Source organism: Scyliorhinus torazame, chromosome 24 (assembly GCF_047496885.1).
Source record: "Scyliorhinus torazame isolate Kashiwa2021f chromosome 24, sScyTor2.1, whole genome shotgun sequence".
Lineage (NCBI taxonomy): Eukaryota > Metazoa > Chordata > Chondrichthyes > Carcharhiniformes > Scyliorhinidae > Scyliorhinus > Scyliorhinus torazame.
Window position 1 is genome coordinate 49,484,984 of NC_092730.1, and position 10,295 is coordinate 49,495,278.

Consider the following 10,295-nt stretch of genomic DNA (forward strand, 5'->3'; position numbering starts at 1 on the left):
CAAAAACAGAACTGAAATGAAAATATTCACTGATTATTGACAGGGTGAAAACATCAGCTTCCTCTTTGCAGCGGATGGAAACGGCGTCTGACGTCGAGGAATTTAACGTTGAGTCCATGTGGTAGACCTGCTGCGGTCACTTCAGACAGAAATCTGGTGGAACTTCCTGATAACCCAGTCATCACGTGACCACTCGGTCTGCGCAGGTTGTGTTGTAAGATTCTTCGATTCCATTACTTTAATTTTGACCGAGACTGGGAAGTTATGTACTGGTCCATTCAAAAAACATGAATTTATCGCATATTTCCTTTGCAACTGATATTGTGACACAAAAGTAGAACAGTGCGTTATGGAAGGTGAGATTTTCGTGCAGCTCAAGGCGTTGCCCCAAATCTCATGGTCTTTTTCCATGTTAATTCTACCCTTCCCAGATAAAGACTGGGACACCGTTCATTGCATTACTGGAATACCTGGAGTGCATTTTACAATGCTTTCTGCCAACGAGCGGTCAGCTGCAATGGCCGAGTGGTTAAGGCGTTGGACTCGAAATCCAATGGGGTTTCCCCGCGTAGGTTCGAATCCTACTCGCAGCGGCTATGATCCGAAATCTTTACTCGGATTGGAGCAATCTGTTTGCAGAACACGATGTCAGTCTAAGTATCAATTTGAAGTTCTTGTTCATTCAATGTATTCGGATTAAATGTCTGTGTCATGACAGAAGAACCTTCCTTTTCCTCATTCTGCTTTCGCTCTGAATTTTCTTATTTGTCAGGATAGTTTCACAACCTCAGTCACGTTCATATTAACTTCACCGGGCACCAGAATTGTGAAAATCGATGATAACAAAGCTTCAAATTTATTTTTGCCTGTCATTTGTTAGATCTTTCTGTTCTCTTATTTTGAAATTGACCAGCTCGCATAAATTTCTAAATAAATCGGCGCAACAATGGCCGGTAATCGAACGCTGGTTAACCACCAGGAACACCGCGGTGCTCCCCACTATGCCGGTTCAGGCGATGGACTAGAAATCCATTGGGCTTTCCCCGCGGAGGTTCGAATCCTGATGACAACGTGTCTTCCTTTACTCATGCAATTTACAAATTCACGCAAGTTTCGTTGTCATAAGTTATGCCTTACATGGAAAGCTGTGAGGTGGTGTAAAACACAAAAATGTCAAAGGAACTTTCGTGAAAATGTGTCGAACGGCAAGACTTCTCTGCCGTTCTTAATGGCCGCTGGTCTCGCCGACAAATGAGCAAAATGTCTGGATATCATTTTATTGTTCAAATCAAAGGCTAATGGATGAATAGAACGAGGTGCGAGCAGGCAGTGGGACTGCACCGGCTACCTTCCACACTTCAACCATCTGCGGCTGAGTTGGATGGGCCATGTTTACTTGGCCTTTACTTTCCAGACATTAGGTGGAGTTATGGGCAGGGCATGGACAGGGTATGAAATGAAATATGAAATATGAAAATCGCTGATTGTCACAAGTAGGCTTCAAATGAAGTTACTGTGAAAAACCCCTAGTGGCCACATTCCGGCGCCTGTTCGGGGAGGCTGGTACGGGAACGGTATGATGCTCGTTCGGAGGGTCGGTCACCACTTAATGGACCGAATAGCCCCACTCTGCCCGCTAGGGAATCGATGTTTCAATTAATTACAGCAGCTCATTGGAGAGATTTGCCCAGACAATGGACTGGAGGAATGAATGTCGCCTCTGATATGACAGCCTGGAAGTTGAGAACGAGAAACTAGTAATCGGATATTTCCACTGACGGTGAATGACTCCGAAACAAGGGTCTCCAATCCCTTTGCTCCTCCAAGGTCTATCGTTTCTCACCATCTGCAAAGTACACCAATTTCCCACTGGTCCTGCAACGTGAGGCTGTTGTGTAACTCCGCACATCTTTACTGACTGCCTCTGCGTCTACTATTCATTGCATTTCCAGCCTGTATTCTACTGGCACATATCAGTTTATTTCGTTCTAGCCGAGGAATTCACATATTCCTTTTTCATATCTCCGCAAATCTAAATTGCAGAATGGATGCGACAAATGACAGAAGAATATAAAATCTTCGAGTTCCTCCCGCTGAAGAACGCACTCCGATGGCATCTTCAACGTAGCTGTTGCAGGTATTGGATAATATCAAGCTCTAAATAAAACAATATTTATGATTACTATTGCGACGTTTGCATTTGAATTTTATGTGTAGGAGCATGATAGTGCGTTGAATAATAGAATAATTGTGTATTTATTTCTGTTATCTCTCAATCTGTTTGTGTTGAGCTGCTTTGTGTATCAATGTGTTTTGACCTGATTGAAAACTGAAGGAAAGATGTTGCCTTTTCTTTTCCTGTCTTTTCTGTGACGCTGTTCCAATTATGGCAATCAATAAGTTTGCCCACCTTTCTTTTGATATCTATGTTCTAATGCTCAGAGTCGCCAGGTATCATATGATACCACCACAAGGTTCAACCGGCTATTGATCAAAGAGCCAAACACCAGTTAGTTAGTTCAAGGTCAAGGGTACTTTATTTACACACAATTAGTCATGCAACATAAACACTGCTAGTTAACTACACCTATCGACTAAGACAACCTGTACTTAACTTCAGGCACCCGGCTTAGGTCAGAGGAACAGTGGCTGCTGTCCGATTCTGGAACACTCGAGTCTGGAGAAATAAGTGCTGCTCAGCTCGGCTCATCCGTCTGGTAGCGAGCGTTAAACTTGCACTTACTTCTGGTGTTGCTGCACTTGGAAATGGTCGTGGCCGGGGCGCCAGGTCCAAGAGAGGACGAATACCTGGCAAACTCTTCTACTTATACTTGGGGGGGGGAGGGGGGGGCTTCGTGTTCTTTTGGCGGTCCTTCAGTTTGGACCCCACTAATTGGGTGACCCCTGATCACTCTGTTCAATTCCTAACCAATAAGTTGGCGAGGACCTGGATGGCTGGCCGTGTTCCAAGCGGTCACTGACCCGGTTGCTTACGCTTCCCCTGAACAGGGAGTGGCGCTGAAATGTCTGGGACTGTACCGGTCGCTCGAGTACCAGTCCTTTGTTTTGGTGAAGATGGGCCATCAAATGCTAATCGGCCGCATCAAAATGCTAATTGGTCGGAGTTTCGATAACGTCTGGATTTCTTGCTTGCAAATATACATCTCAGGCTCTGAGCCTGCCTGAGCCTTGCCTTTTCCGTTTTACCCGCTAGGCTTTGCGCGTTTCTCTGTCCCTAGTTGTAAGTGGCCATTCCAGATGGCTACACTCCGTCCTCTTGATCCTCATCGCGAAGCGTGAAGGATCACAATACTGGGTCTTCTCCTGATCTCTGAAATGCCGGGTACCCTCAATCAAGGACAGGTTCTACCCTACTCTGTGCCACGGGTCGAAATCATTTACCTAAATCTCCCTGATACAACACGTACCTAAATATTCCTAAGGGGCCTCTTAACATTCAATCCTATATTCCATTCTCCTTATAAATAATATAAAAGGAGAACCTCTAACTGTGTCTCAGTAAACTACCCTCATGCTGCTATTTAACAATCAAAGAACTTATCTTGCAGCACAAAAATCCAATAGCAGTATCACATTTCTTCATATCACTAACATTCATATACAGAAAATTAACTTTATTAACGAAGCAACAACTGTGGAATTTATGAAATAAAAAAGTTCAGAAAGAGTGTGGGGTTTGCTGGAGTCCGAGGATAGGGACTCTAACTGTGTATACTGGAGGGCGGGAGGCTCTCCTTCTCCATTTCCGCAATCTGATTGTCTGGGTGACTCTGCAGAATATGGCTATCACTAGTAAGGCTTCTACTGTTTTTGACAGGGAGTACCATTTAATCAGATTCTCACACCATGTGGGGGTATCGGTGGCTGGGTCTATGTGTGATGTCGTGTCCAGGCTGGGGTTGTTGTGTTGGGTAGTCGTGTTCGGGGCCTCTGTGGTGAGGGAGGTAGAGGTAGGTAACTCGCGTAACTGTATTGTTCCAGCTACGGTCATGATGCAGATCATCAGGGTCGTCTTCATCTTGTTCAGACTTTTCTCCGTCTGTAGGTATCTTCGTATCTTCTTCGGGGAGCAAGCAAAATGTCTGTTATTATCTTGTTGCTTAACATCTCGTTTGTCTGTCTGTTTCTCCTTAACGTCAATTTCCCGTTAGAATCGTCACCATATGTGACTCCCTCATTTTATTTGTATACCAACTATTTGCGGAGACAAGACATCCGAAAAACAAATTCTGTCACAGTGCGAGCAGTCTCGCAGCTGGTGTTTGATGGGCTGAGTGGACGAACAATTTCTCCGTCCTCTGCAAACTCGTTTTTCCAACGAAGTGATTCTGACATGTAAATAGTAGGTGGGGGATAACAACCGAAGGGTTGCCTGAAAGGGGCAAAGTTGTGGCAAAATGCATTCTTTAAACCACAGGAGTGAAAAAGAACAGCAAAGAGATTCGAAAATAATTCTCTGAATGGAGTGCGTATGATCCGCGGCAGGGCAAGAATGGGTGGAATCCCCGGGTAGGGTGGTGACCAGTGCCTTTACACCACTCCCCGATCTTGGCTGACCAAATGTATAAGGGGTCCTCAGGCAGGGCGTCGATAAATGCCGTTACTCCACTGCCTGCGTGACCTTCCAAGAGCGGTACGAATTTGGAAATTTGTTTTCTTAACTGCCATGTGGCGTCAGAAGAGTAGTTATTACTGTATCAGGAAAGTATTCGTGAGGCTGACACAAAATCGTACAAGAGAGAATATACAACATTTAAAAACAAAGTAAAGAACAAAAGCGGACAGGTTCCATCAGAGTATAGGACACCGTAAATCTCAATCGGTTCCTGTCTCTCATCATCTGGACACCTCAAGGTTCCATTCTGAAAAGGGTTTCAAAGGGGTTACCATGGTGGGAGGCAGACATGGAGTCATCAGCATCTCCCAGGTGCCAAACTCGCGTGTAGAGTTTCCGTGCTAACACCGCGTTTGCCGATGTGGGGTCCATTTCATCATTCCGTGTCAGACGACAGGAATGATCGCTTTGCCAATGTTTCATGTTCCATATGGCGGTCTGGGCAAGGGGGTTGTCCCTATCGGCGGGTGGTGGGTCAGTTTCCGGTGTGGGCAAATAAATCGTCACGAAGGGGCTGAATGTATCCTGATCGGTGTCTCTGGGGCTGCAAAGACTGGGGTCTGGCCTGTGTGTCCATTGTTCGGTTTTCTCATGGGCTTCAGTTGTGCTGTCGCTGTCAGCAGAATCAAGCGTCAGGGTGAAATTTGATTCTAGGCGCCGGGTCAAGGTTGTGTGTGTGGACGTGCTGCTGCTGCTGGGGGAGGGGGGATTGGGTTGTCAGTGGGCGGGTCTTCATTGTCTGCCATCGCCGACGAGAGGTGGTGCGAGTGGCTGCACTGGGTTCCATAAACCTTAAGCTGATTTGCATGGAACCATCCTGATTTTCCGTTCGGATACGTGATTTCATAAACTGGGGGGCTTACTTTGTCCGAGGTTGAATAGGGACTTGCAAATTTAGGGGAGAGGAATGAGCTGTGGTTGTATAAGGTGATCATTACTTACTGTCCGACTGTATACTCTGTCGGGTGTACCGTCTTCTCAAAGCAGGCTTTACTCTGCTTTCATTTTGCACCTAGTCGAACAGCTGCAGCGGCTTGTGCTGCTTTAATATTTTCTACCATGTGCTGGACTGCTTTCTCATGGGTCAGGGTGGGGACTGCGGGGCTGGCCAAATCAAGTCCAAATAAATACTCGGTACACTTCATGGATCGTCCGGTTATGAGAGTATATGTGGACGTGCGATTTTCTCAGGGTATATCCTGTTGAACTCGACACTGTGTTCCGAACAAACATCAGTGCGAATGGGAGAACTGTGTGCCATGTCGTGTTGTGCTGCTGCACCGTTTTCTTAAGTGTTGCCTTTAGTGTTCGATTCGTGTGTTCCACAATGCCGCTGGACTGCGGGTGATAGGCAATGTGGAACTTTTGCTTTATACCAAAAATGGGAATAACGTTTTTCATAACCATGCCTGTAAAGTACGAACCTTGGTCCGACACAGTACTACAGGGGAGTCCCCATCTGGTGACAATTTGCTCGGTTAGGATCTTTGCCGTGGGCTTGGCTGTATTTGTTCTCGAGGGGAAATTTTCGACACATTTCGTAAATGTATCGCTTACAACCAACACATATTTGTATCCATTTCTGCAGGGTGGGGGTGGGGGGGTGGAGGGAACCAATATAATCTAGCTGAAGGTTTGTCCACGGGCCATTCACAGGGCGGGTGTGTCGTAGCTGGGCTTTTTTCGCATATCTATCCGGGCTGTTCTGTGCATAAATCAAGCAATTTTGAACGTAATGGGATACGTCGGTTTTAAAATCAGGCCACCAGCAGAGAGGTCTGAGGTGGGCAAGGGTGGATTCAATTCCTTGGTGTCCATATCCGTCATGGAAATAACAAAATATTTGGTTCCTGTCCTGGGTGGGGACTACATAAATGCCATCTTTTAAAACGATTCCATCATGGATCGTTAAAGAATTCCTAACATTTTCGCAGGGAGCTGAGAAGTTTCCTTTTAAAATTCCCTTCAATGTCTCGTCTTCCTTCTGGGCCTGGGTTAAGTCTTGGATGTTGGTCTGTGAGACCTGAACTGCGTGTACTGGGGCACTCGGGGGGTTGCCAAAAGTGGCCATGTCGTGAGCCTGCCTTCGCTTGGGCATCAGCTTTCATGTTGCCGGGTGGGGAGGAACGATGGTGACTTCTTACTTTTACCGCACCATATTTTCTGCCTCTCGCATTCTGAAGGATATATTTGATCAATGGGGCTGAGGGTAGAGGTTTTCCGTCGTCGGAAATTAATCCTTTAGACTCCCACAGGGATAGGAATTCTGTTAGGCTGTTGCAGACATGCAAACTGTCTGAATATATGTCTGCTGGGGTCGGGAACGAATCGGGGTGCTGGACAATGTAAGCGATGGCTGCTAACTCGGCTGCCTGCGAACCTAAGTGTCCAGGCAACTTTAAAGCAATTTCTTCTGAAGCGCGTCCCTGCGCACCCTCGACATAAATACCACATCCTGTGATCCTTTTTCCACCAAGGACTGTGGAGGAGCCATCTACATAGATTCTCAATGCTTTGTCTGTGTTCGTCTATCGTCGGATGCCTGTCTTTTTTGGTACTGACTTGGAAACAAAGGGGCCTGTACTGTGCTTGGGGGCTATGATCTCGCACTCACGTGGGGTTCCTGCATCGTGCAAATGGTCGGCCAGAAACATGTGCGTTTTTGTCCGTTTGACCGTAATGTCGCTTTCTTGTACGAGTAGGATCCATCGTGCTGTTTGAATGTCGCTTACTGTGCCGTCTTTTAGTCTGCGTCCAGTAAAAGCTGTGTCGGGGTATGCTCGGTCAAAATGGTTACTGGGTTGAGTCCGGTTATGTACGAGAAGCACTGTACTGCCCAGAAAACTGCTAACAGCTTTCGCAGGCTGAAAATCCCTGCTCGACTGCATCTAAAACACGCGAGGCATAGGATATGGGTCCGAAACGATCGTGCCTTTCCTGCAGTAGTACGACCGAAAGGGATCGGTCGGTGGTCGCTACCTCTATCGCATATGGGGAGTGTGGATCTGGGGCTTGCAAGGCGGGGATTGTGCTCAGGGCGCGATTTAAAACATTCATGGCATCCGTGTGCTGTGGAAGCCATTTCCATGGGGCCTGTTTCTTTCTGAGCTCGGAAAGTGGGGCTGCTTTTGCGACGAATCCGTCTATGGGGTTTCTACAAGATCCAACCACTCCTAAAAATGACCGGAGTGCTGTAACATTCTGGGGCAAAGGCAAATTTAGAATGGAATCTATGCGTTTGTATTCTATTTTACTCTTCCCATGCGTGATGACCGTACCTACATTTGTGAAATTTCCATGGAGGATTTGGGCTTTCTTGGGGTTAATTTTGCATTCAATTGTTGTGAGTAGTCCTAATAATTCTGAAAGAAGCAAGATGTGCGTTTCCTTGGTGTCCGTCTGTCGGAGCAAGTCATCCACATACTGAACAAGGCATTCAGGGCGGGAAAATTTAGATAAGCCATTCGCCAATTGTCTGTGAAAAGTGGAGAAGTTGTGGAAGGCACGTCCACGTGTACTGCTGTCCCTGGAACGTGAACGCAAATTTATACTGGCAACCTTTGTCCACTGGTATGGACCAAAAACCATTGCTAATGTCCAATACCGTGAAAACTTTCGACTGGAGTCCCTGTTTTAACATGGTCTCGGAGCTCGTGGCAACAGTTGGGGCTGCTAGGGGAGTCACTTTGTTCAATTCCCTGTAGTCGATGGTCAGTCGCCATGAACCGTCTGGTTTTCTGACTGGCCAAAGCGGGGCATTGTTCGTCGATGCTACTGGTCGAATCACTCCTTGATTTAATAAGCTTTAATAAGCAATTACCTTGACTATCTCTCCCTCGGCTTGCTGTGGGAAGCCATACTGTTTCTGGGGCTTAGGATTGGGACCTGTAATGTTAACCACTCTTGGGAATTTGCCGCAGTCGTGCTTGTGCTGGGCAAACGCTGCTTTATGTCTCTTCAAGACCTCTCTAACCGCTTTGCCTGTGGTAATGGTTTGTGCATCAAACCAGTACTCTCCTAATGCGCTGCGTCAATGGGCATAATCTACTACTGTGAGCCTGGCGGGGCACGCGCTGCTCTAGCCATTTCCCATATACATCTGTTGACTGGGTCCAATGAAAGGTTGGTGCACTCATGAAATCTATGCCTAGGATGTGTTCTGCTGTCTGGGGTAAATCTACAAAAATGACCAAGTGTTTTGTTTTAATATTGCCAATCTGTACATCCACAGGGGCTGTGATGTGTCCGTGCTGGAGTTGACCTGTAAAGCGATGAAGGGTAATGGTGTCCGTAGTGGGCCATATCTCTCTTTGGTACATGGTGGAGGAGTTTACCGTGGTTCAGGACCCTCCTGTATCCCAAAGGAACTCTACGGGGCGTCCCCGGACGGTGCATGCAACTACCGGTCTTCCGGAGTTATCCTAAAGTGTATCATGGACCCAGGTTGCGGAGCGCGAAGACAGTCAGTCGGTGCCATTCATGGCCGAATTATCTGGTCGGGTGCTAACACTGTGGATGGGTCTGGCATTGTTTCTGGGCGGGTGGGCGGGGGGGGGGGGGTGCGGGGGGGGGGAAGGGGGGTGCTTATTCCTTTGCTGCTTCGGGCGGTATTGCATTCTCGGGCATAATGTCCTTCGTGTCCACAATTATAACATTCCTATGCTTTAGCATGCTGCGCGCTTCTTCTACCTTAATTTACCCATGCGGGGTCTTGGTGTGCCATTACTGGGTTCATTGTGGCGCCCACTCTCTCCTGCTCTGTCGTTCTCTGTACAGATTGTTCCCAAGCTCTCGATCAGCGTTTCCGACCCCACACTTCATTGTGTGCCGGGTCTGAGGAGTCGTAACTGGCACATCTTCTGTCCTGCTTCTGTGGCATGGGATACTAGTGTATGGGTCCATTTGACCGTATCGTCTGCTGATAAACGGGCGCGGGCTAACTCACCAAATACAGCAGTAAAGTGAACCCAAAGGTGTTCAGCAAAAGCTGTTGCATGCTCTCCCTTTTTCTGTCTGCGCCGGTTGAGTCCTTCTACACATCTCCTCTATTATAGTCAATGGCGTCTAAAATGGCTCTTTTCATGCCTTGGAGGCAGCCACCTCCTACCGTTTGTGAGTTGGGAAGGGCTGAACTAACTGACGGGTCGAGGCACATAACTATGAGCGTTACCTCCTCCTTCTCATCTAAACTGTACATGAGTGTCTGTTGCTTCACTAGCTCGAAAAGGTGGTGTATGTCTGATGTGCGGTGGAAAGTCTCAATCTTATCGTCGGCATCTCTTAACTGGGTGATGGTTAATGGGGTTGTATAAAGAAAATCGGGTTGGTCTTCCGTGCTGACCCTGCGCTGCATGGTGATGTGGTTCATTGTGTTGGGTGCTGCCTGTGCAGTCGGTGGTGTGGGTGCTTTTCTTTTCGGAGCCTGGGGGGGCGGGAGGGGGGGCTCTATTTTGATTTTCGATCTCACTCATGTACTGTTGGGCCGTTTCACTGAGTTCCTGCCAATCAGGGCCGTCTTCCTCATCTAGCTGTGGGCCAAAGGTGTCTCTGAACCCATTTTGAACAGATAGCAGGGATTGCAATTTTGCAATTTGCTGCCTGCACTTGGCATGCCCCACCAAACTCTGCCTCTGTCCCGTGGTGGAACTATGGAGTGCTC

The 10,295-nt window shown here is 47.4% G+C and overlaps 1 non-coding gene across 1 annotated transcript; it reads left to right on the plus strand.

Annotated features, from left to right (window-relative positions):
• Positions 1–511: 511 nt before the first annotated feature.
• Positions 512–593, plus strand: trnas-cga (transfer RNA serine (anticodon CGA)). Its single transcript has one exon. It is a non-coding gene; the product is annotated as a tRNA-Ser (tRNA).
• The last annotated feature ends 9,702 nt before the right edge of the window (positions 594–10,295 follow it).